At 32.5% G+C, this 27100-nt stretch overlaps 1 protein-coding gene across 4 annotated transcripts in view; it reads left to right on the top strand.

Annotated features, from left to right (window-relative positions):
* The window catches only part of blo (bloated), a 524956-nt gene that overhangs the window by 182766 nt on the left and 315090 nt on the right, over window positions 1–27100 (top strand). The window contains exon 1 of one of the 4 annotated variants that reach the window (XM_072535678.1): window positions 23046–23200. The exons of the other annotated variants lie outside the window; for them this stretch is intronic. The gene's annotated coding sequence lies outside the window, so the exon portion shown is untranslated. Of the gene's footprint in view, window positions 1–23045; window positions 23201–27100 lie in introns of those variants that run through there. 4 annotated transcript variants of the gene reach the window in all.

The following is a 27100-nucleotide window of genomic DNA, read 5'->3' on the forward strand; positions in this document are numbered from 1 at the left end:
CGGGGTGTAAAAATAAAGTTGTGTTTTTCATCTTATTTTGCAACACCCTGCGAAACTTATTAGGAATACACTCTACATCTTATTAATGTTGCGAGATAGCTTCATATTTTTTAACACGTTCGTTCAACAAAATGCCTGTAATATACCTTATAGCTGTTAATAAATCTCTTCGTAAAACATTGTAAACAATACCCCGATTCGTCTGTGCTGATTCATATGTGCTTCCAGTATTAACATTCCAGTCAAGGTGCCTCCCACATGAAGAGCATTTGGCTGATAGTTGTGCCCCTATCGCGCATCAGAGTGCTATAGGGGGAAAGGGATGGTCTGGAGCATTGGAGCGCGGTGAAGTGACTCCAGTTTTTAACTTTGCTTCAATGAATCGCTACATCCGAACGTAATTCTTAGGGGTGAACATGTCTCACAGGCTTGGTTTAATTACACACCTACACACCACCGTCGGGCCCAACGTTGTCGGTAGCGACAGTTGGATGGTCTTGTCGGGACGTGTGTAGAGCGTTTAAAGCTAAATCTCTGGCTAGCATCCTAATAATTCCAATATTATAAATATCTGCCTTTTGTATTTATAAACAACTTATAGTGAAAAAACGTTCCACGCCATCTCGTATGGTAGTTTGTTTCTCGAAAACAAACCTAACCCGATGCCCATTTCTTGGAATATTGTAGTATGAGATACTCTTAACCTCTTGCTCATTTTACGATAAGTAATCGATGGCTCTCTTATATTCTCTTGCCAGGCAATTGGCGGCCTCCTTCTTCTTTTTTGACGTGGTATATAATCTATTATTTGCCTTGTCCATCTATTTTCATCAATTCGTTTTATGTAACCATACCACACTAGTTGTCTAGTTTCAACCCTTTTTACAGTGTTTTCATTCTAATGTCTTTATTTTTTATATGATCGTTTTTTAATATACCATACGCTTTCCTTAGATAATCCATTTCTACTACTTCATTTCCTTTCCTATCTCTTTTTGACAACTGCGAAACTTCTGCTCCGTAAGTTCTGATAGGCTTTCTTGTTTCTTGTATACTCTCTTTAGATCGTAGCAAATAGTTATAATGCGTATCTCTTTTTACCTGTTGCGCTCTATTCTGTATGTCTCTCCTTGTAGTTCCTTCTGTAAATATTTACTATGTTTACACTCCGTATAAGGGTAAAACGTTAACATTTCTCAGAAAATATTAGGACAGTAATTCTTTATAAATAGGCCTATAACGTGAAATAACAATCATCGAAATCCAATCAACAGTTCAGAAGAACAACAGTTTTAAACTTACAAAAAATTTAAATTGGTGCATTAATTTTGGAGAGCACTGTGTACATGGCATTTCATTTTCAATATAGGCCAATGTCCATATAGTCCGAAAGGGAATACACTAATGAGTATAATAAAACAAATAAAACAATTGCATTGTCTTGCAATTCCATAAACACACATGAATCCTTTGAAGTGGAAAACATTTACCAATACAAAAAATCACTCTCACCTTGCAGAGGAATTAGGGCAGACGTGTCAATTACCCTTTAATTTGAGTGTGATTCAGCAACATTATAAAAACAGATTCCGGCAAACAGTGGTCCCCAAACGTTAACAGAAGCTTCAACAGTAGAAAATAGTGCTTGTAGTATAATAGTTTTTATTAATATTAGCATTATATTATATTTTATTAACAAATGAGAAAATAATACCATCATCTTCTTATATTTGTCTTTCTTTTTTATTGGTCATTTCTTTGATACGATAGAAAAGTGATCGTTAACTAATAATTTTGCTTAATACTTACATTATTTTATATATTTAATGACTAATAAAAGAATATTATCTTCTTCGTCTTCTAGTTCCGTTTTTTTATGTTTTTATTTTATATAGTCATTGGAATATATTTTATCTTGGCGATGTGACACAATTTTTCTAGTTTCTTTGTTTTTTTGAACATTTAGGCAGCTAAGTTTGAAAAAAGAATATATACCCAATATTTTCAACGCTGAATTATTTCGATAGTTACTCTTTTAGGTATAAACAATTTGTTTGGGCATATATCCTCTGTCTTCTATTTCACTGTCGATATTCTCACTCCAACTTGTTTGTAGTCTACCTCATCTAGATCTTTCTTGTGGTGTTCAGTCTAGTATTTGATTTGGTAATCTTCTCCCATTATCTGAACGTGACATTACCAGTTGTTTGTATTTTATGTGGTTAATCATTGTGTTTTCAACGCTCATAAATCTGAAGATATCAGATATCCTTCAGCTATTTTAGCTGACCTCCTTCAGAAGTCCATTTCTGCGGCTAGAGGTTTTTTTCTGTTTGGATTTTTGGTGGCCAATCTTACGAACCATATTTGACAATATTTTGTATAATGATCTTCTATATCCGTATATATGTGTATCTATATCTTATGTTTTTTTTTGAGATATTTTTGTCCCAGAGAACACCTTCCTCATTTTTATGACTTTTCTTTCTTGCACATTTCTGTACATAGGAACAGGAATAGGATCATCAAATTTTTATAAGCTTTTAAAAAACAGTTTAAGAATTGCGTCTTAAAATTTCAAACAAGAATAAACAATCTTAATGTTTATATTAAACTATTTATATAAACCGCTTAAAACCCAACGTTGAAGAAAATTGCGTTTGAATTAAAATTTTAAACGACTTACTATTATCAAATTATTATGCATTTCCACACTAGCCTTGAGACTATCTTAGCCTATAGACTATTTGTTCATATATTGATGGACTTAAGATCAAAAACCCGCCATGTTAATTTCTCTTGGATAATTGAATATTGTATAAATCTAGGTTAGGGTATATATATATATATATATATATATATATAAATCCGGGTATATATATATATATATATATATATATATATATATATATATATATAAATCTAGGTACTGTTAGTCACAGTATTCCGTCCATAGTGTGTTAAGGCTGTAATCTCTTAGATTTGTCTTGGTGTGACTTTCTAATGTATCGCTGAGCAACAATTTTTTTCCCTGTACCATCCATCGTCACTGCACTATGGCGTTATATATCGGAATTGGTGAGCTCAATATCCGCAGTACTTTTACTGGATGAAAGTGGTGGAAAAACTCTGAGGATCGTGAGAAGAATTGATATCCTTTGACATATCTACAATCAGATGTGTTAGACCAGAAGTCTAACAGATACAAGCGGGAGAGGTAAGAGACTAAACTGTTAATATATGTTGGGCCAATTTGCCAAAATTGGTGTACATGTGTGTCAGGTGTGCAGGTAAGAGGCGATATATAGTGTGTAGTCAGAATAACACCGTCATACATGTATAGAAAGTGTATTCATCAATGCGAAAAACACTTCAACTTCACCAACTTCACCTTTTGTACTAAAGACTGACTCTTTCTTTTGTGACACGAAACATCAACAACAGAACTATAAGTTTTCCAGTTTTAAGTTAGGTTTATGGTTCTACCATATATATATATATATATATATATATATATATATATATATATATATATATATATATATATATATATATATATATATATATATATATAACGAGTTTATTACAGCTGCTGCCGTTTCTCGCAACCTAGCTTCCAACGCTTGCGATCGTTCCAGTCATCTACTTGTAGACCCCTATCTTCCATTGCGCCTTTTACTTCTTGTCTCCACGATCTTCTTGGTCTTCCCTTTTTCCTGCGGTCAGTGGGGATCCATTGTAACATTCTCTTTGGCCATGCCCATACACTCTCTGATTTCAGTATTCCTTACTCTATCTCTTCTAGTGAGTTGGCAACATCTTCTCCAATAATTCATTTCCATTGCTTTTATTTTGGATGCGTCATTTTTATTTATTACCCAAAGCTCTGAACCATATGTAGCAATGCTTTTTATGATACTTTTGTATATCCTAATTTTTGTGTTTCGGGTGATGTGGTTATTCAGTTGACGTATTGCTGAATTTCCTTGACCAATTCTAGTAGCTATTTCTTTTGTATTCCGACCATTTTTTGTAATGTTTACACCGAGATATTTATAGTTATCAGTATTTTGAATTTGTTTGCTTCCTAGTTCTAAGTGCTTTCCTTCACCTCCCACTACTACTTACTCTGTTTTTGATGGATTAATTGATAAGCCCCACTTAGTATATTCTTCATCTATTTTTGGTAACATGTAGTGGATATCATCTTGCTCTTCTGCAAGTATTACTTGGTCATCAGCAAAATGCAAGCTGTACAGTGTATGGTCTCCAATTTTAACACCCATAGGTTCACATTTTCTTTTCCAAATATCCAAAACCCCCTCCAAATAAATCTTAAAGAGTGTAGGTGCAATGCAGCAGCCTTGGCGAAGTCCTTTAGTCACTTTTATCTTTCTTGTCACTTTTTGTCCAACCTTTATTACACTCGTCATATCATCGTACAACTCCCTTACAGCATTAATGTAAATCGGTGGAATATTCTTGTCTTATAGCACCTGCCATAGCTTGGCTAATGGGACACTGTCATATGCTTTTTGAAGATCAATAAATACCACGTGTGTCTCCATATTATGTGCCAAACGCTTTTCTATTGTTTGTTTTAGGCAGAACACATTGTCTATACAAGAACGACCAGTACGAAAGCCACTCTGATCTTCAGCGTCTTCCCAGCAATCTTCAATTCGGCTTTTAATTATCTTCCCGTAGACTCTACAGATTGAGTTAGTTACACTAAGCCCTCGGTAGTTCTTACAATCTTTTCCATTCTGGGGGTAGCTCTTCTCCTCTCAAGAATAAATTAAAAGTATAAGCCAATAGCTGAAATAGTTTGTCAGGGCCATATTTAATCAGTTCAATGGGTACTCCCCCCGGTCCTGGAGCCTTTCCATTTTTCATAGCGTTGGCGTGTTCTACCATTATTTCTAAATTTTAGCTAGAATAGGGATTTCAGGATTTATATTTAATTTCATATTTTATCTTGTATTGTTACTAATTTCAATTTGTTTTCTAATTTACAATATACAATTTTTCCTGACTGCATTATTTTCTCATCTATCTAGCTTTGGTGGAATTGTAGATCATTTTATTTTCTCTTTTTAGTACCTTTTGCTTTCTACAGTTTTCCTTTGAGGCTTTGAGGCACAAAATTGATATTTCAATATTACTGCAAAAGTTTTCTATTTACGATCCTGCACCTGTGTTTGAACTTCTCTGACCCAAAATCTTTTCAAGATCTTCGGCCACTTGTTTAACTCATTTGTTAATAAATGTATTTTGTATTTGTGCATGTATTTATCATGCTTAATCAACAAACCAACAATATATTATCAGCAATCAACAGTTAATCTGCGGATATTTATTTAGTTATACCTTATTCATATCTACCTTACTGTCCTATATACCCATAGGACGCTCCCTATTAAGCCCTCGATAAACTTTCCAATTAATATCTGCGAATCGAGTCAATAATATAATTTAAATTTTTACTATAACAACTAAAACTGATATAGTACCACTGTCTTACAACCAGAAAAAAGTGTACTGGTACCTTGTGTTCATGGGTAATCCAAATAAGGACCGATAAACTGAAATAGAATATTCTCTCGACCTTGACGGATCGTAAAGAGATCTTTAGATACGGCCAAAAAATTGTAGTAAGTTGTTTCGCCTTTTCGGGAAAGTGTTGGGAAGTTTTTACAAACGAAGTACGAATGCTCTTTTTTATATTTTTTTTGTAATAGTCCTGTCATGTAAAGTTTAAATTTCATAAATATAAATAAAAAAAAAAATACAAATAATTCAAAAATTTTCAAAATAAAAGTAACTAATTTTATTGATCTTATGAGAATCATAAAAAATGGCAAAAATCGCATAGCCTGTATTTTTCTTGAACAAATTTATGGAAATTGACTTTATTTTCGACAAACTGCATACGAAAGCTGCATTCTTCACTCTGAAAACGCATTTTGATTTTTACAAATTTTCGCAAAATTTATTTCGCAGATCACTTCAAGCGTTGTTTCTGAGCGAACGGTTCAGTCTACACAAAAAGTGCTAATAAACATTTTTGTTCTAAATTATCTCAGCTACATTTTTATTTAAAACATTTTTCTGTACGGTATACAGATTCTTAGTAAATCAATTTTTTTCGTTTCCCCTCTACAATAGGGTGTTTTAGGGAGAAGAGCCCAGGATAGAGACTTTTTTGCTCTATCTTTTCTTTTCTTCTTCAAAATTGATATTCTCGGTAACATTCAGTTAAAGAATTCCACCACCAGGTAAAGAGACCTGGTGGTGGTCAAACGAAGTTCAAGAAAAAATAAAGACGAAGGAAAACTTATATAACCATTCTCTAGAAAATAGGTTGGAAAATAGGTATAAATCTTCTATAAGTCCATAAAAAATCTATAGAATTAACTTCATTACAGGTAGATTAAACGTAAAACGGTGTAACGGGTAGCTGTTCTAGACAGCTGTCAGTAAACTTCAGGTTTATAATTAAAATAAAAATATATTTCAAACAAATAAATAACAAAATAAAATTATATTCGAGAGGCCATATACATAATTTAATGCTAATGCTACGGCGACGGCGACGGCATCGGCGCACAGCTCGGTGACCGACTGTTTAATACCTGCGAGAAATAAAATACAATTATTGTCATAAATATAAAACGACACTTACGATGTGTTAATAAATACGGATGAAGAAAGGAAGGACGGAATAGAGGAGTACAGATGGACGGATCGATCAACATTTGCTCCGGCGAGGGGCGGGAAGTGACTAACTAACACTTAGGTACGGAACAGAATAGGTCTGTCGTGGATCAACACTCCAAGACCGGGTGAGGTACTGCCACTAGATCAACACTCTAGCGGAAGCGGTTGGCCTTCAGTCAACACCCTAGCCTAGGGCCAGTGGAGTTGTTGCCATATCAACACTTTGATATAACTCGATTTTCTCGTGTAACGGCTCCTGTTTTATACGGTTGTCGGCCTTTCCTCTCCCTGCAGAACTTGCGGAAGGAATGCGTGTGTAGGGAGCGCTAACGGGACAGAGTCGATTCACATGGTTACAGCCGTTGGAACAGATAATATCCCTGTGGAAGTGCGAACAGAGTTAGAAAAGCCACCAACAAGCTACTTTATTCCTGTAAACTTGTTGCTGGAAAATCTTTTGTCAGGGACTCTGTTTGATCTGGCGATTGTGTCAATGTCGTCACCATATCCAACCACTAGTACATATTTGCTAAATATTGTACCACTCGTATTAATCTGCGAGTCACGTAACCTTTTCCAGTGCAAAACTAAAAATTAAAAGTATTATGTGAATGAAAAATTCATGGATTTAAAAGAAATCTATAAAATTTCCATAAGAACAGAAGTGGTAGGACACTGAAAAATTATCAGTTAAAAAAATAATATACCAGAAATTAAAATACTTATATGAATAAGTTAAGTGACAAAAAAGCACAACATTAAGACTAGATATGGAAGAACTAGATAAGTCGCCATTGAATGCCAAATTGGGAGTAGGAGAAACAGACCAAAAAAAAACTTGGCTTGAGACATACAGGGTTAGTCATGAGGAACTTTACATACCAACTTCTACCATATGTAGAGTCCCTCAGGGAGCATATCATGTGGCCACTAAAAAATGTCAACTCCTCTTCTTTATTAATTAACAGGGTGATTTGTGTAATTGACCATTTATTTCATTTTACTGTAGTGTTTATACGGCTCATTTGATTTTTTTAATTTTTGCATGATACAGTACACTACTATCAAGCATTCGATTGGTATTTGCTAAACTAAAAAATTCCAGTACTGGGTTTGGAAAAATTAATTTAGGGATTCGTATTAAATATTACACCCTGTATATATTTTTTTTAAAATGCAATAAGTGATTTTCAAACTACATAAATAGCCAATGAAAACGACATATGCGACAATGTTGTCGCACTTTTATTAAATTTTTAGTGAACGATCAAATCTTACCAAAAATAGAACAACCATAATGAAGTATCAAATTATAAGGTAATTAATTTAAACAAATGTTATAAATTTCAAACATTTTAATTGAAATGATAAACTGAGTCACTGCACAACAAAAAACAGTAACTACTAACAATAACGAAGAACAATTTAAAAAAAAAACTAAAAATATGTACATAGTTATGATAAACCCATAAATTAGAACTGGAAAAGATACAATAATGGTAACAAAATAAAAATCATTCAAAATAGATTTTCGAAATGGAACCCTGCAGCCTGTACACATTTTTGTTGCCGAATTGTTAATTGACGTATTGAATTACGGATACTCTGGGGATCGTTTCTAATAGTATTACAACAATGTATAATTCTATCAATTAATTGTTGTCGGTTATTAATATTCACTGCGTAAACTAGTCGCTTCAATCGTCCCCAAATATGGTAATCAACAGGATTGAAATCAGGGGACCTTGAAGGCCACGAAATAGGACCTGCACGTCCTATCCACCTGTTGCCATAAACATTATTGAGATGTTGTCTCACTGCCAGTAAAAAGTGTGGGGGTGCCCCATCATGCTGAAAATACATCCCTCGGATAGCAACGTTCGCGTTGGCAAGCAAATTCGGCAAAATATTTTGTAGAAAGTTTAAATAGACCTGCCCTGTTAAAGGACCCTCAAAAAAGTGAGGACCTACTAATTGGTTATTTATGACACCAATCCACACGTTAACCGAAAACCTTAACTGGGAACGACGTTCTCGAATAGCATGGGGATTTTCTTCTGCACACACATGTGAATTTCGTGAATTATTTATCCCGTCTCTGGTAAATTGGGCTTCATCTGTAAATAGTGTCCTGTATAGCGTTGGTCGATTATTGTTAATCCATCTACAAAATTCCAACCTATCGATCTCATCTCCAGCATGTAGTCGCTAAACCATTTGAATGTGATATGGGTATAGATTATTTTTTTTGTAAGACTCTACTTACTTTTGATTGAGTAACATTGAGTTTTCGACTTACTTGTCTAGTGCTTATTGTAGAGTTCATAGTAACGGCGTCCATAATGTCATCTTCCTGCGCTTCATCTACATGTCGCTCTGTTGTTCCACTAGGAAAAGTGCCATTTTCTCGCAAATAATTAAAAACTGACTCAAATGTTGGATGACTGGGAGTTCGACGATTAGGAAATCTCCTGCGATATTCTCTACTAGCAGCCCTACCATTCCCATTACAGAATCCATAAACAAATATTATGTCTGCATATTCTGTGGTCGAAAACTGATGTGGCATTTTGAACAAAAGTAACAAAAGCTCTACCAAAACTAACACAATGTACTTAACGTAGATATAACAGAAGAAATATGTATTCTTGTACACATAAATAACAATTGATAATGACAATAATGGCAATGGGTATAAAATATCAAGAAACGTCAAACGGTCAACGCCAACCTTTATTTCAAACTTTTTAAGATTTATTTTTATTTAGTACAGTTGATGCAATGTATTATTATTTGACATAAAATTTTAATCATTTACAATCAACAAAAACTAACACATACAAGAGGTTTGACTTTTTAATCAATTTAATTTATTATTTATCGAAAATAATGCCCCAATACGATCTATGAGTAAAAATTTAAAATTGAAAAACAATTGATTCTATCGTAGAGATAATACAAAGTGACAGTAAAGATGTTAATTTTCTACGTATTAGATTATGTTGTAGGAAGTCATTTTAATTAAAATGTTTGAAATTTATAACATTTGTTTAAATTAATACCTTATAATTTGATACTTCATTATGGTTGTTCTATTTTTGGTAAGATTTGATCGTTTACTAAAAATTTAATAAAAGTGCGACAACATTGTCTCATATGTCGTTTTCATTGGCTATTTATGTAGTTTGAAAATCACTTATTGCATTTTAAAAAAAAATTATACAGGGTGTAATATTTAATACGAATCCCTTAATTAATTTTTCCAAAGCCAGTCCTGGAATTTTTTAGTTTAGCTAATACCAGTTGAATGCTTGATAGTAGTGTACTGTATCATGCAAAAATTAAAAAAATCAAATGAGCCGTATAAACACTACAGTAAAATGAAATAAATGGTCAATTACACAAATCACCCTGTTAATTAATAAAGAAGAGGAGTTGACATTTTTTAGTGGCCACATGATATGCTCCCTGAGGGACTCAACATATGGTAGAAGTATGTAAAGTTCCTCATGACTCACCCTGTATACAAGGTGGTCCTTAAGTAATTGTACGAACAGAAACCGTAGATTCTGCACTTAATATTTCGTTAACTATTAACTTTAGTTAAAGGTATTTTATACCAAAATTCAGGAGTATTAATGTTTTTGTCTATTTTTCTTTCGTTGCCTGGAGTAATTGCCTTAAATCAGAATTATGCAGCTGATTTGTAAAATGCGATTATCTCGAAAACTGTTGAGTTTTGAAGTTATTAACAGGTATAACTTTTTTTGTTAAAATAATGTATCTAAATTTGTAAATAAATGCAATTTGATTATTTATAGAATTTCAGTATTATATAAAACATTAAAAGATATTTCTATTTAAAGCCAAATGATTAAGGGTTAGCAAAAAACAATCAGCGAGGAATAACGGTAGCGATATCGTCTATATACTTAATTTAGAAAAGTACTCCTTCGTGTATCTAACACAGATCATGTATTATAATTTTTATGTATTACAAATCCATCAAGTTTAATTATTAAGAACAAGGATAAGTAGAAACACTGATTCACACATTCTTAATTGAATTTCACGATAATAAATCAATTAATTCCTATATATAGTGATTCAGAGAAAGCTATCGGTATTCTTCGAAGATTAGATATAAAAAGAATACCATATAATTACAATAATTGGTGTTTTTAGTTTAGACTGTTAATAAAGTAGCAGAAAAAAGAGTGTGCAACTGTTAAACATAGTCGAGCGGCTACTTTACAAAATTAAATTAATCTATTATATATGGGAATTTAGGCTCGATGAGTAATAGGTTTCTAGAAATTATTTGTTCCCACACAACACGAAACGGCTTCCAGGAGACTATTGAGAACTCAATAACCAGTTTTCAAAAATATTTTTTAAATATCATTTCTAGGTTAGTTTAACTAAATTTAAATGTGCATAAGATTAATTATCGAAATATGCAAAAGATTAAAACTTTGAGCAAAAGCTTTCGGTATATTCTAGGAGTCATGGGAAAGGGGGGGAGCGAGTGATAAAGTATGCACTTTTATGCACCCCTCGGTACCTTGATGTTTTTTTATGATTTTTATTGCCTAGATTCGATTTTTCGAAGGTATCGATTTTTTACTACATTCTCTTTTATTTTTTTATTAGCCAATATACAAACTGTGTTCTTAGTGGTACTAGCCCAAAAGTCTCTAACGAAGAAGTATTAAGAAGTGCAGAGGAAAGAAAAGACTTGGAAAGAAAAAAGAAATCTTGGCTAAAGAATATCAGAGATTGGACTAACCTCAGTGTTTGAACAGATATTTCATGTTGCAAAAGGTAGGGAAGCGTTTAAAAAAAGTCGTTCGAAGACGGCACAATAAGAAGAAGAACAGAAGAAGTGGTACTTTGCCCTACATACTAAAAGGCTACCTACCCCGCGTATTAAAAAAATTCACGCCCATAGTTGAGGCTTTTACAAAACTTGTCTACTTTTTATAGACCCATACGTTTTTTTTTTTCAAAAAGGTTTTCTTAGTAAGTTTTATATATTATAAATTAAATAGGCTTTTTAAGACATTCAAAAATTGGGAAAAAACTTTTAAACGTTTTGGTGTGGTTAAACATATTTTTAGACATCGACCTAAAGCCATTTTTCATATTTTTACTTTTAATGTGATTAATAAATAAGACTCTGTGCTTGATGATGAGTCACTCTAATGACTTTATATACCCGTAGGTTGAGTGTACCGAACCTAAAAATGCATTTTTTTTCGAAAAAAGCGTATAAGTTTTTTGAAGTTGGCTGCAGGTCCATTTTTCTGATTTTTTTTTCTGATTTTTCAGTATAGTATGCCATTTTCAAAATCCAAGACTGCTCTTTAAGGGGTTTGGGGGATTTTCTTCATTTTACAGACTTTAAAGTAGAATAAATCAAGGTTTTTTTATAGGTTATGTATACAACAAACCTTTTAAAACCCCGAAATACCGCAAAAACATGTTTTTTTGGGGGTTTAAAAGTGTTTCGCAATATTTTTAAATGTTTTAAAGTCCTCATTTAATTTAAAATATATATAACCCACAGAAAACCTTGATTTGATCTATTTTGAAGTCTATAAAATGAAGAAAATCCCCCAAAACCCCCTCAATCCTAACCTCGTCCATCTTCAAAAATCCAAAAAAGCAGTTTTTTGGATTTTTGAAGATGGACCACTATACGTAAAAATTTGAAAAAATCAGAGATATAGTTTTTGATTAAATACACAAAAATAAAAAAATTGGACCTGCAGATACCTCGAAAATACGCATTTTTCGAAAAAACAATTTTTAGGTTATGTACACTTAACCTTCGAATCGATAAAAAATAAGTTTTTTAAAAGCCTCATCTATGCGTGTAATTTTTAAAAAAATTTTAAATTAATTGCAGTCTACCTAAAAAAAAATAAAAACGAAAAATTGACGTTTTTGGGAGAGGAGGTGTAGGGAGGGGGAGCGGTCTAAAATTGCACCTTCTTTTTTAATTACACAAAACGTTAAAAAATAAAAAAAATTGAATTCTGGGAGTGAGGGTATTTTATCTTAACGGGAGGACCCTTTGAATTCTTTACCTAGTTCTCCCGCCCTGTGTCTTTTCCATTTTGATTTATGAATGCGCTGAATTATTTTTAAACGTATCTACAAACTTGATAGTCTTACTTATTAGATTTCGAAGATTTCAGCAATGGTCTTTTTCCTCTTCTTCTTCTTCTTTTTATTCTTTTTATGTAGACGTGACTGTCTGTTTTTTCAGGGTGCCTCCAGTAAGTTGTCTTTCAATCGTTTTCGTGGTCTTCCTACTGATCGTCTTTCTATTGGGGAATCGTCTTTTGCCGTCTTTACTACTCTATTTGTTGTCATTTGGCTTATATGATCGTTCCATTCTACTCTTCTATTTCTTACCCAGTTCTTTATGTTCTCCACCTTGCATCTACGTCGTATATCTGTACTTCTAGCTCTGCCTACCCCTCTACACCTACTGTACCGGATAGCTGGATTCGCATCACCAGACGACCGTAGATGCGCCTCACAATATGTGGAGAAGTTCAGGCAAACTTTCGATGAAAGGCACCAATTATACGGGTTTGACGAACCGCCAGGAATCAGCCGACTTAAATCAAGGAAAAGGTTTATGAGAAATGTCAGCGTCGAACCACCCGAACTGTTCCCCTACATCCAGAACGACCTAATGGAATGAACCTGGACTGGAGAACCTGGCGGACACTCAATCGCATACGCACAGGTGTTGCTTCTGTAAAACAGAACCTCATTAAATGGGGCATCAAGGCAGACAGCGTCGCACTTTGTGAATGTAAGGAAATACAGAACTTGGAGCACCTGAGAGTATGCAGACTTTGCCCATCACAGTGCACCCTCGATGATTTATGGCTCGCAAATACAAAGGGTGTAGATGTAGCCCGATATTGGGCAGAAAAACTGTAGTCGGATACAGACACGAAAAAGTAAAGTAAGTCTAGCTCTGCCCCATAGTGTCGTACTGAGGCCTGAGATACACAGCCTGAGGCTCTGTTTGCTCCATTCACTTGATCTTCCACTTCAGTTTCGAGCTTTCGGTAGCTAGGTAATGTGATGCCTAGATATTTAAACTTCATCACTTGTTCTATTATCTGACCTTTCAGCTCCATTTTACATCTTAGTAAATTTGCTGTTGTAACCATGCATTTTGTCTTTTTTGGGGAAATTAACATGTTAAATTTTCTGGCGGTTATATTAAATTGGTGCAGCATACTCCCTGCCTTATCGCATTGCCAGCTTCAATAGGATCAGTTGGCTCTTCTTCTACTTTTACTTTTTTTGTGTTGTTTTGTAGCAGTGTAGTGTAGTAGTTCGTTCATCTCTTTTCTTTTTCCTCTAATCATTCTCCATATTTATTTTTGTATTCCATAAAAGTCGCGTTCCATCTGTTTTGAGAAGCTCTGCCAGTGTTCCCTTTTTATTATTTGTCTAACTAAAGTATTCGTTTTATGTCTGATTCGTTTAAAGTGGTTATATGCTTGTTGTGTTCTGTATTGTAAAAAGACTTTCTTCTTTTCTTCACAATTTGTCTTTACTTCCTCCCTGAACCATGATGTTTTCTTTTTTAAGATGTTAGTGTTCGTTACTTTCCTCTTTCCGAGTGACTCTGTTGCTACGTTAATTATGTTATTTTTGAGTTTTTCCCAGCTTTCCTCGATGTTATCGTTTTCTAATATTTCATTACCAGCGATCTTCTCTGATATTCTTTTTCAGTGTAAGATTGTGTTTTTCCTGGAGCTAGAAATCCAAACAAAGGCTCATTTAGCTTTCAGTAATTAAGAAATTTTTTAAAACATTTGATGTCCGAATGCCTTTTCCATATTAACAAATGCTCAGTACGATTTTACCAACACACTACCAATGTCAAGTAAACGACTACTTTGTTAGTTAGTGTTGTACCTCATATCCTGTTATTAGAAAGCACGTACTTTGGTACACAAGCTAATGATACCTCTGAGTAAAACAAAAATTAATTGCAAATGAGATTGTCGCAGAAATTAGATAAAATAGCTCAATTAAGAGCAGTAAAACCTTAATTGAATGAAACAAATTTAAACACTTAAAATGAGATATATTGAATAATAAAGAAGTTGTTTTCATATCTCTTTTATTACTTTTTATTCAATAATTTGTAAACATATGAGTAATTTTAGCATAATATTTAAATAATACATAAAATGAGGTAGATGATAAAAATAAAACGGACAAGTTTTATAAACTGGCATATCATGTTTTGTCGGTTGACGGTGTCGTAAAAACAAACTTTAAAATTATATCTACGGTCACCGAGATTACACGAATATAACATTTAAAGAGACGTGACTAGAAAATATAGTGCTCTTGAAACTTGGAAATACCGCCAGATGAGATGTTTAAGTGATCCTACATAATCTGTTACTTGTTGTACCTTTGCTTTTATTTGAAGCTACACGATTTTAGAAGTTGAAAATGAAAATAATAAAATATAGCAATTTGTATAAGTAAAAGTCTCAAAGATCAGGAAAAAAATATCAAACAGTGCAATATATTGAGTAAGTTCCAACAGCAACACTAAAAACGATATTGATTACATCCTTTAACAAAAAGAACTACGACTAAAGAGGTAACATAAATCGATTTTGAACTAGTAGTAATCAAAGACCTATTGGAGCCAAACTTCGAAAAGAAAATAGATAATAATCGGAAACTAGATATGGAAAAGTTATTGTCATACAATTTAATGACCTATTATTTGGCCGAATACCAGGTCGTGACAGCACAACTTAAGCCTCCGATCATCGGGTGACCATTCTGAAGCACTTTCGGTCGGGTGTGGTCTGTGAGGACCAAAATGAAATACCGCCTCCCGAGCAACAGCATACATTTTATTGCTAATTTTGCATCAACGTGTTTTAAACAAATCATTTACTATATAATGTTTATTACAGAAACAATTCTAAAAATTTTTTAACTTGTATTAGGTAAATTTTAAAAATGTTTACAATTTCAACGCATATTTTTTCAAATTTGTGAACAGCGACTAAATAATAAAAAAAAGAAAAAAAAACATTTAAAACTTTAATTAGAAACAAACAAAGTAGGTACAAAAACATATGTAAACCAAAAAATTAAATTGTGGACACACACTACAGTGGTCAAACTTTGGTGGTCAAATTTTCTAAGCAATCTTTGCAGCATGCCATTATGTGGTCCACACATAGCCAGGATTTGCAAATTTTGCAGAAAAAGCCAGTTTGGCGTCTTCTGCAATATTTACAATTTACTCTCTTACCTGGGGGGCTCTGGTACAACGTCGACCTCAATGCCTGAGAGTCTCAAGGCCGAAGCACGCACAGCTTTTGTCAAATGCGTGTCAAGTGCTCTCCGTCGTATACTCTCCTATACCAATTCCATACCTAGGTTTTTTTGAAATAATCTTCGCGTTTTGGAAAATTCTGCATCTGGGTTGTTGCCTTTGTAAATTACAAATGCATTAATTGCTGCAAAATTAAGGAGATTATAAACTACTACCATTGGCCAACGTTTCGTATTTCTGGAAACATTATATGATGTGATCATTCTGTCTAAAACATCTACTCCACTCTTTGTGGAATTATAAACAGTAATTATTTCCGGTTTTTTCTGATCACCAGTATCTTCGTCAATCCGATCATATCTGTGCACAGTGGAAACAGCATTCACATTTTTTCCTTTCTTCGGTATATATGATACGGCAGTCATATCGTGGCTAAATGCAAGAATTTAAGAATATACCTGCCTATTTTTAATTAGCGTTATTTCTGGCCAAGTGAAACAAGATTGCAAGAAAAATACAACTAAGAAGCAGTGCAAATATTGTTCCACATTTGATCGGGTGGGGTCTGTCAGGACAAACGGCCATGCAGCAGCTATTTAGAAATTTCAAAAACAGTTTTGTATAAAAAAAAACGAATGGTATTTAGTTTCTAGAAAGAAAGGGGTATTTAGTTTCTAGGGTTAAAGAAATAAGACCTTGAATTTATGACGGTCGGACTACTAAAGGAGCACGAGAACTGACATTAAATAAATCTAAGACCGTATCTGTGTATTTTACAAGAATCACAAGGTTCACAATTAGATAACAATATGACGATCGGAGCAGTGTACCCCTATGGACAATCAAATTGATAACACTGGAATTACTCCAGTCGTCACAGATGAAAATACCACTGAACCTCTAAAAATCATACGAAGCTGAATTTTGCTGTTTTTGGACCCTAGAAAAGATGTAAAAAAGTTAGTCACTTCACGAACTCCTTGAAAATCCCCCTAAAATTCCCACATAGGGGGCGGGGAACGAAAAACGTCGATTTACTCAAATCAACTTGAAAAAATTGTATTGACTCGACGCTAAAAATTCGATATCTTTTGATCAAAGTGTTCTATCGACAAAAATTAAAATGCGTTTAAAAGATAGCAAGTGCAGCTTTCGTATGCAATTTTTGAATTTTGTCACAAATGAAGTCAAGCTGTTAAATATATAAATGAACTTTGAAAAAAGCAAATATCGAGCACAATTTTAATAATTCAATCTTGCCCAAGCACTTTCGCTTTCTACAGCATCATCAGGGGCATCTGAAATAAGCCAAAAAACGTTTTTTTTCATCACTATGGCCATCACTATGGCAAAATTACACGAATTGGGCTATGAATTAGTTGAAAACCCACCGTATTCCCCAGATCTTGCCACCAGCGATTTTTTTCTGTTTCAAAACCTAAAAAATGGCTAGGAGGACGCCGTTTCACAACAAATGATGAAGTCGCCGTTAAAACTTCAGCCTATTTTGAAAAGCTCGAGAAAAAGTACTATTAATTCAAATGGGATAAAAAATTGGAACATCGTCTTACTAAGTGTATCGAGCTGAATTTTCCAGCGAAATACCTGTGTAATGATGTACCACACATGATATGTTCCCTATTTAAAAGTAAAGGTTTTTGCTACTGGAAAAGAGGGGATTTACAAATGACAGATATCTATATGGTTAAAAGATTTCTCGTTGGAATAAAAATTAACATATTTCAGAATTTTCAAAAAATCAAAAAAATATTGCCAACTATTATGGTGAACTTTTTTGAGTGGCCAATCTTGTGTATGGACCTTATAGATATGTATCTTTTATGCGTAAGTTCTTTACTAAAAGATATCAGAGTAGTACTTTTATAGAGTAGATATCAGAAACAATAGGATACTTTGTTTTCTTATGTTTCCCCATTTTGGTTCTTTGTTTCTATTTCGTTAACGTGTTTCGTTAACCACACTATTATGCTTTTTGATTGTAAAAATTCATTTTTACTTCGTTAATACTATTTTACCATTATTAACTTCACTTCTGTACTGTGTTTAGGAAGTTCCATATAGTCAAATCATACAAATATAAGTTTTCAAATCAATCAATCTGCTTAAATTGGTAGTTTCGTATTAAATCTAAGGTCAATAAATCCTAACAGATAAATATAAATCAGTTGTAAATCATTACACTAAACTAAACGAATATAAATGCTGGTACTCCCACATTAACAATCGACTTGGGTATACTACGAATAATACATATTTTTTTAGCTCGTCTACCTACTACCTCTATTAAGTAATCGAAGCTTCGAACAAGAAATGCCGCAGATTCTTAGATAACACCGATGCTGACGAGATCGATTAACAATTTAAAATTTCAGATGAGGTTGTTAACCTTCATCAAATGCAAAAAACCGTTAAAATGTTATCCTGAAAATAAACTTTCAGTTTTGAAGGTGGTTCAGTAATGGAGATTAAAGTAGCTATAAAATTTTAATAGAATCAGGACCATAAAGTTACATTCTCTAGGACCATTAATGAATGTAATAATTCAGAAATCATGTTTTAATAATACAAAGTAAACATTTTCTTGAGGTAGACCATTTTTTATTCGAAAACAATTGCTTGTTAAGCGTTTTGCATTTATTTTCACTTTTCTTTCCATGTTCATAACTCACTAAGTTAAATTTAACAAAAGAAAATGCCAAATTATTTATAAATGGATATTTTTCTTGAACTACTTCTTAAACAACCATGTCTTAAACATTTTTTTTGTAGGATATGTAGGATTTTTCTGTATAAACGAAATGTGTGACTGACTGAGCTTTTGATATTGAATTTCACCACCAACGTTTTTAAATTTTATGCTTTCTATGAGATACCGGATACCGGATACTTTCAAATTTGGTCACGGATACCGCTATCAGATACAAAATTTAAAAAGTATCCGGATGCAGCCTTCGGATACTTGATACTACCCAGCTCCGACAAATAGAAAGATGAAAAAGGTGGAGACTCAGAACTAGATGGTTGGATGACTTGTAGGAGGACCTTAGATTTATGAACAGAAGTAAATAGAGAAGAAAAGTGTAGGGGAGGTCTGAGTGAAGGCAAATTGCCAAACAAATAAAGAATCGTCCAAGGCTATAAACCAGTATATTGCAGATTTTCAACATTTCAAAGAGGAAAGCCATTTAAACCATTTAAAATAGAAACGAAAATAGCTTAAGTAACAATCAAACATATTTTTAAAATCTAATACAGTAATTTTATTATTTATTTATTATTTATATTTTAAACAAGTTATATTAGAATTAAATTATTATGTTTTCTCCTAACGCCACCTGGTAAGGCATAATAAAACATACGATGTTTACTTCTGACAGACCTTTCAAATTCAGACGAAATATTAAAATAATATTAAAATAGAATTAAATACTGTTTGATAGTAAATTTAATTATTGTATAAACTGAATATGATGTTTAAAAATAATTTATATGAAATTATTTTAAAACGAGAAATGTCATAAAAATTTAAACAGATGATTCAATATTGTTAATAATTTGATGACATTTATAACTTCATTTAAAACATTTTCATACATGTTTATAATTATACATTTTCACATTGTGTTAATTTTATCACGGAAGGTGATGAATAGACTTCGGCAAATATGCAAATAAAAATGTAGAAAATATGCGCATAAATATGCACGTGTTTACCCGAAAATATGCAAATATTTTACAAAATATGCATACAAATAAATAAAAAAATCGTAAAATAGTAACAATTTTATTTAAAAAAAAAGTGTACATAACTAAATATTTCCTACTATTCATTAAGATTTACATTTATTTTAAGTAACTACATCATTTTTAAGTATGAATAAACTTATTTAGAATTATGGTAACAATAAATGACCAAGTGGTGTTCAAAATTTTCTAACAAAAACTTGTGGCTTCTGTCTGAGTACATATATTTATATATGGAAAAACTTCGTTCAACATCAACTGATGTAACGGGAGCATTTTTCAAACTAACCAAAACATTTGGTTCTAAATTAATTGTTTCCGAAATATTTCCAGCTAGAACACTGACTACTTCAGAAAGAATATGGTAACCTTTATTTTTTTCCATAGTAGCTTCAAATTTTTTTAAAATATCTTTTCCAATATTACCTCTAACGTTCCGACAACATGACGCAAATTCTTTTATTAATGCTGTACTTTCGAACAATGACAGTTTTGGTGATTCTAACTGAGTAATTGTTTTTTGAACAAAACTAAAATTTGATTTTATAAATGAAAGTTCTTGTTGAAGCAAGTTACTCTGAAAAGTTTGTTTAGAATCCAAAAGAGATTGGGAACTTTCATCTGTTAACGTATCAATTATGTTCTTTATTTTAACAAAATGATCTGCATAAAAATTAGCTGCTTCTAACCATGTTCCCGATCGCGTTAAAATAGGTTGTGGTGGAAGAGGAATGTTAGGTAGCATTTCTTTATAAAGTTGAATTCTTATAGGAGATTTAAGAAATACTTTTTTGACACTGGATATCATGGTATTTACAAGAGGAAACTTTTTTCGTATTTCCTCTGCAACTCTGTTTAATCCATGCGCTACACAAGTAACATGTATTAAATCTGGGAAAAATATTTTTAAATTTTGTCCTGCTTTCACCATATAAGGAGCAGCATCCGATAAAATAAGCAGTAATTTATTAGAAGGAATAGTTGTCGGAAGAAAAAAAGTTGCTAATGTTTCTTGTATAAAACGCGAAATTGTTAAAGCATTTGTTTTCTCAAGTTGCTGGCATGAAATAAGATGAGATTTTGGTAAGGTATCTTCTTTAAGAACACCAATCAATAAATGAGCAATATACTTTCCTGAGGAATCAGTGGTTTCGTATACAGATATGTAAAAATAATTATCTGTAATTTCTTCCTTAATATTAATTAACACCGACGAGTATAGCCCGTTCACATTATTTCTTCTTAGAGACCGATCACTTGGAACATTAAGTTTGCAATATTTTTTAGAAACGAACTAAAATTTACATTTGCTAATTTTGAAAGCGGTATGTTTGCAGACACTAATGCGCGACACAAGTCTTCATTAAAAGTTTCTTGCTCATCTAATTTTTTTGAAGTAGATTGGAAACATTTAGCCATTGAAGTTTGATGTTTTCCTCCTATTTTTCCTTATTTTGCAGTGTGTGAAGCAGTTCTCACATGTTGGCCTATCTGAAATTTCTTCTCACATGCTATCTATAAATAAAAATAAAAACCTTTATTTTAACCCAACCTTTAAAATATAAAAATATACAAGGTGTTTTTGGTTAATCAAATAACTGGTTTGAAAAAAAAAACACTCGCTAAGTGTTTTAAATGCAGTATTAATCCACAAATTAGTTTTTGTTACTAACCATTAGTACATCATATAACTTATTTTAAAATTCAACAAAAGTTTTTTTTTTTGTTAATTCAATTACAATAAAAATAATTGTGTTTTAGAATAGCTGACTTCATAAAAAAAAGTAAAGGTGAAAAATTTTTCTAAATACACACCATTGTATTGTATCATGGACAATTTTTTCTCACTAAAGGAAGCTATTTTTCATTTAAAAACAACCTACGAGTACTAAATTTCAAGTAAATACGTTTATTGGTTTTAAAGTTATTGTTGTTATTAACTAAAAGAATTTAATTTTTTTTAATTTTAACACCCTGTATCTCGAAAAGTAAATAAGTTTGACCCCTCATTAACTATATCGTTTTGTTCAATTTTTCGAGAAGTATCTACAGTCAAACGTTGTAAGTGTCATTTGGAAACACCCTGTATGTATGAAATATTAGATATTTAATAGAAAATATTAGATACTTACAATTTTGCCACAGACTGAACAGTAGATTTTTCCCATATCCATAGACAGCTCTTTATAAGGTTTAATCCAAGTTGAAGCACTGGTTGTTTTAGGCATTATAAAATCACAATCTTCCTTTTTGTTACGCACAACGAGTGTTTACGCTTTGAATATCAAAACAAAAATGATTTACAAATCTGAGCATCAAATTAGAAATGTTTAGGTACCTAATTCAATAAACTGGGAGATTTTGGAAAATCCCTAAATTAGGAACAAAACTATTAGCCGTTTACCTGCTGTTAAGATACAATAAATTGTAGATAGATTTGGGGATTAGATCATAAAATGCAAATGAGCGAACCCTTAGCGATTATCCAATAACTGAATGCCTCAGTGACCGAGACTTTCTAAGAATGTTGAGGGCTACTTAAATTGATCTTCTTTGAAATTGTAAATGTTTTGTACCTGTAGAGATTACGTACTTAGATCATTTCTTGATTAAAATGACTACAACATTTTATACAAGAATTGAAATAAATTGGTATGTTTAAAAATTTTCAAATACAGTATAAAAATCTGAACTTTTATGCACTTTATGCAAACTTTTATACAAATATGCCAAAATATGAAATATTTGCATAAAATATGCACAATATGCAAAATATGCAATATGCATATTTGCCGAAGTCTAGTGATGAAATTAAAATTTCTATACATAGTATAAAATTCTTCACCAAGAATATTTCTACCTTTTCCTCTTATTTTCAAATTCGTCTTAAATTCAAAAGAGATATAATCGCATGGATCTGTTTTCCGGTTGTTATACTCGGTCTAACTTTTAGATGCACTATCGTCGGACGAGACGCCCCACTCGCCTGCACCATTCTTTCGTTCCAACTCCACCACCAATAACGTAATTGCTAATATTCATTAATAAATAACTCGGCAATTGTAAAACGCAATCTGAAATACCTCAATAAATAAATGAAAGGAGACATACACCAGAGTCGAGGATTTAAAATGAAGTTGATAATAACCTTCAACGTAGATTGTAGACATAAAATTCATTTCAGGTTCTTAATGGTCAAATATTTTAGTTCGAATATAGTAGTGAAGGTATAAGGAGGTAGTTCGTCGCTGTTAGATAAGTTTCGTGTAACTGCCAATTGTTTCGTGTGCTTCAGACTTTCGTAGTGTTGTTTGTTTTATGTTTATAGACTAGCGGATAACTTTTCTTTGATAATACTCTGATGTAAGTTGAAGTGCATTTATAAGGAGTGTTTATTTCAGTTTGTGGTTAATTTTTTAAATAGGAATACATGAACTTTGATTTTTTATTAAAATTCAATTGCTTTGAATGGCAAACAAGATTTTAACATTAACATGGCAAAAGTGGTGTTAACTTTTTAATATATTCTGTTATTCATAAACAATTTTGGTTAAGTAGAGACTGATTTAAATACCGCACGACTGAAAAGTATAAAATTAAGTAATTAGTGAAATAGTCAATGAAACACATAGATTCCCAATCCAACTTCTTCTTCTTCTTCAAGTGGCATCTTTTATTTGCAAATTCTTTCCGCTTTTGGGTCTTTCTAACAAATAGTACGAGTCCAAGCCTATTCGATCTCGTACATTTTTAAGCTGCGACTACTGTTTTCGTCCAAGTCCACGTTTGCCATCAATCTTACCCTCGATAACGAGCTGTAAAACATTATATCTGTTGTTTTTCATTATTTATCTGAGATATGCAATTTTTCGCTTGTTTATAATTTTAATGAGCCCACGTTTCCTGTTTATTCGGTGGAGAACTCCCAAGTTGTTGGTGTGAGAAGTCCAAGATACCCAGCATAGAAGTTTGTCTATATAACCAAGTTTTAAATGCTTCAAGTGTGTAAAACTGGCAGCTTTCAGCGTTTACGCTTTAATCCCATATACAGTGTGAAATAGGTATACAGGGTGATTAGTGTGATAAAGCTCAGTAGATCTGCTGTAATAATAGATAGCAAAAACAGTTAAAAACAAACATTTAAGGCAAGTTTGAGGTTCACATTACAAAATTATTGAAAATTTTACAGGGTGTTCGATAACATAGTAGCAGAAAAAAGTTGAGTTTTTTGAAATGGAACACCCTGTATTTTATTATTCGAAATCTTCTTCACTTTTTCATTACAACATTGCAAAGTTTTGTTATGTTATATATTATTATTATTGTGTATTTATAAAGTTCTAACTAATTTTCTATGACAATCGTAACACGTTTAACTCCCTGTATAATTAAAAAGAAGCACAATAAAAATGATCTATTGCTGCCTTATTTTTTTATTGACTGTCATAATTTTTAAAAATTATTGATACTGTTAATTGTCTTAATATCGAATACAGGTTGAGTCAAAACGCAAGTACTCATTATTTTCTCAGTAATTTTAAATAAAACACCCTATATCGAAAAGTTTCATTACTATATATCAATTTTTATTTAATACTCTTCATGTCTAAATTTATTAGTTTTTGAGATATTTTCATTTTTCAAAGCAAATTATATTTAAATTTAATATATAAATATTTAATTATTAGTGTTCAAGGTGTTCAAAATGACCTATAACATTTATGCACGCCTGAATCCCTTGTTGGAGGTATTTTATAAACCTTATTCTTAATGTAATCTCAATAAAATGAGTCCATTTTATTAAATTATGGTGGCCACGCTACTGGTCCAATTCTTCCAATTTATTTACGAGGAAATTGAAACTGAAATTTTTATTAAATCAAGACATTATTGTAAACAGGAGCATCGTGATGCAAAAACGACATTTGTTCACTTATACGAAGTGAAACGTCTTCCAATAATATGGGCAATTAATTTACTAAACAATCTAAATACATCTCATCATTTAGATTTTTTTTTAAATAGAGTCCCACGACATGGTTACCAACACTACCACCCCAAACGTTCAGCGTCCGTCTAGTTTGACTGTGTGTTACTATGTGGTATGGATTAGTTGTCGCATAATACTGAATGTTATGTCTATTAAGAAAACAGTTTTTATGAAACGTTGCTTCATCTTTAAATAGTACATTATTGAAAAAATCTCTTTATTGATTGATTATCTAAGGCCCATTCATAAAATACAATTCTTTTTTCAAAATCTTCCTGAATTAATTCTTGGTGCAATTAAATATGGTAAGGGGGTTTTGATTCACCATGTATTCGATATAAAGAAAATTAGCAATATCAATTATTTTTGAAAATTTTAACAATCAAAAAAAATATGGCAGCAATAGATCATTCTTATTGTGCTTCTTTTTGATTATACAGGAAGTTGAACTTGTTCTTAGAAAATTAGTTGTAACTTTTTAAATACCCTATAGGTATAACATAACAATACTTTATGTTGTTGTGATGAGGAAGTAAAAGTTAAACTTAAAGACTTTGGTTATCTCTATACCTTATAACGTTTATATGTGGTTGATTCTGATTCGAATTTACCACTGATGTTTTCTTTGTTGCGGTGTCGATTTTTAGACCCAATTTATCTCCTTTAACTGATATCTTACAAAGCAGGCATTTTAAGTCATTTATTAATATACCATTAACTTTTATATCATCTTCTGACCCTTTAAGTGCACTTTAAAATACAATCTCAGACGTCTTAGTGTACATGTTAAATAGTATAGGGCTTAGTACGCAGCCCTGTCTCACTCCACATTAAATTGGAACAGCATTTATTAGTTGTTTTTAAAGTGTATTGTTACAACCTTATATTTATATAGGTACTGAACGATTTTTGGATCTTAGGTGTGTTATCCTTTTAGCGGAGGCTTACTTTATTCTACTGATTTCGGCAATTTTCGTATTTTTGCAGCAGGTCTGACAGCGCAAAGAAAGCATTACTGGTTTTTAATTATGGATAAAACTCGTCTGGTTTTGAGAGTCTGGTTAAGAGTAACAAATGAAAAGAACGAACGATGGGAACAAGCATGCACAGAGATAGAACGACATATCGGAGGAACGAGAAATTCAGAATCATGGCGAATATTAAAAGCACTTCAACGAAATAAGACAGAGAAAACCCAGATCGGCAAAATTAGTGATAACGAGTGGCAAGAATACTACGTAGAACTACTTACAGAAAACCGTCCCCAATTTCAGGAAGGGAATATAGAACATGCAGGAAATGGGGCATACGACCAGATAGAAATAAGCCTGGCAGAAGTTAAGAGATAGGACGTCTGAGGTGGGTAGGCCATGTAATGCGGATGGAGCAAACCGACCCAGCTAGAAAAACGCTCCTTGATAGACCTATTGGTCAAAGAAGAAGAGGAAGACCCAGAACAAGATTCCTAGATAACATCGATGAAGACATGAGAAATATGGAAATACGTGCTTGGCGGAGGAAGGCGATGGATAGGGACGACTGGAGAAAAATTCTTGGGGAGGCTAGGACCTACACAGGGTTGTAAAGCCAAAATGAATGAATGAATGAAGTTAAGAGAGCAATCAAGACATTGAAGAACAAAAAAGCCAAAGGACCTGGAGGAATACCAAACGAACTAATTAAAAACGGAACGGAAAAGTTATTCCGCATGCTACATAGAATGTTTGAAAGAGGACTAAATGGAGAAGAAATACCTGCGGAATGGACACAAGCATACATCACATCCATACATAAGAAAGGAAACAGAAAAAAATGTGAAAACTATAGAGGAATTAGTATAATATCGTCGGTAGGTAGACTTTACGGGAAAATTATTAAGGAAAAACTAGAAACTGAAATAATAGGAAAAATTGGAGAAGACCAAGCAGGGTTCACAGTAGGAAAATCATGCCTAGATCATACGTACACATTAGAACAACTGATAGAGAAGAAAATGGCAAAAGGTAGACCGGTCCATCTGGCCTTTGTTGATCTAAAGAAAGCATATGACTCAATACCTAGAGTCAAATTATGGGAAGCAATGAATGATCTCGGAATCTGACAAACACTAATAAAAGCAGTTAAAGCACTATACAAAGAAAACAAAGTAGCTATTAAATGTGGAAATAAAGCCTACAATCCATTTAAGACGACAAAAGGACTTCTACAAGGCTGTGCTACGTCCCCTACTCTGCTTAAAATACTCTTGGAAAAGACACTCAAACCATGGAGGA

The sequence above is a fragment of the Diabrotica undecimpunctata genome, chromosome 6, assembly GCF_040954645.1.
Source record: "Diabrotica undecimpunctata isolate CICGRU chromosome 6, icDiaUnde3, whole genome shotgun sequence".
NCBI lineage: Eukaryota > Metazoa > Arthropoda > Insecta > Coleoptera > Chrysomelidae > Diabrotica > Diabrotica undecimpunctata.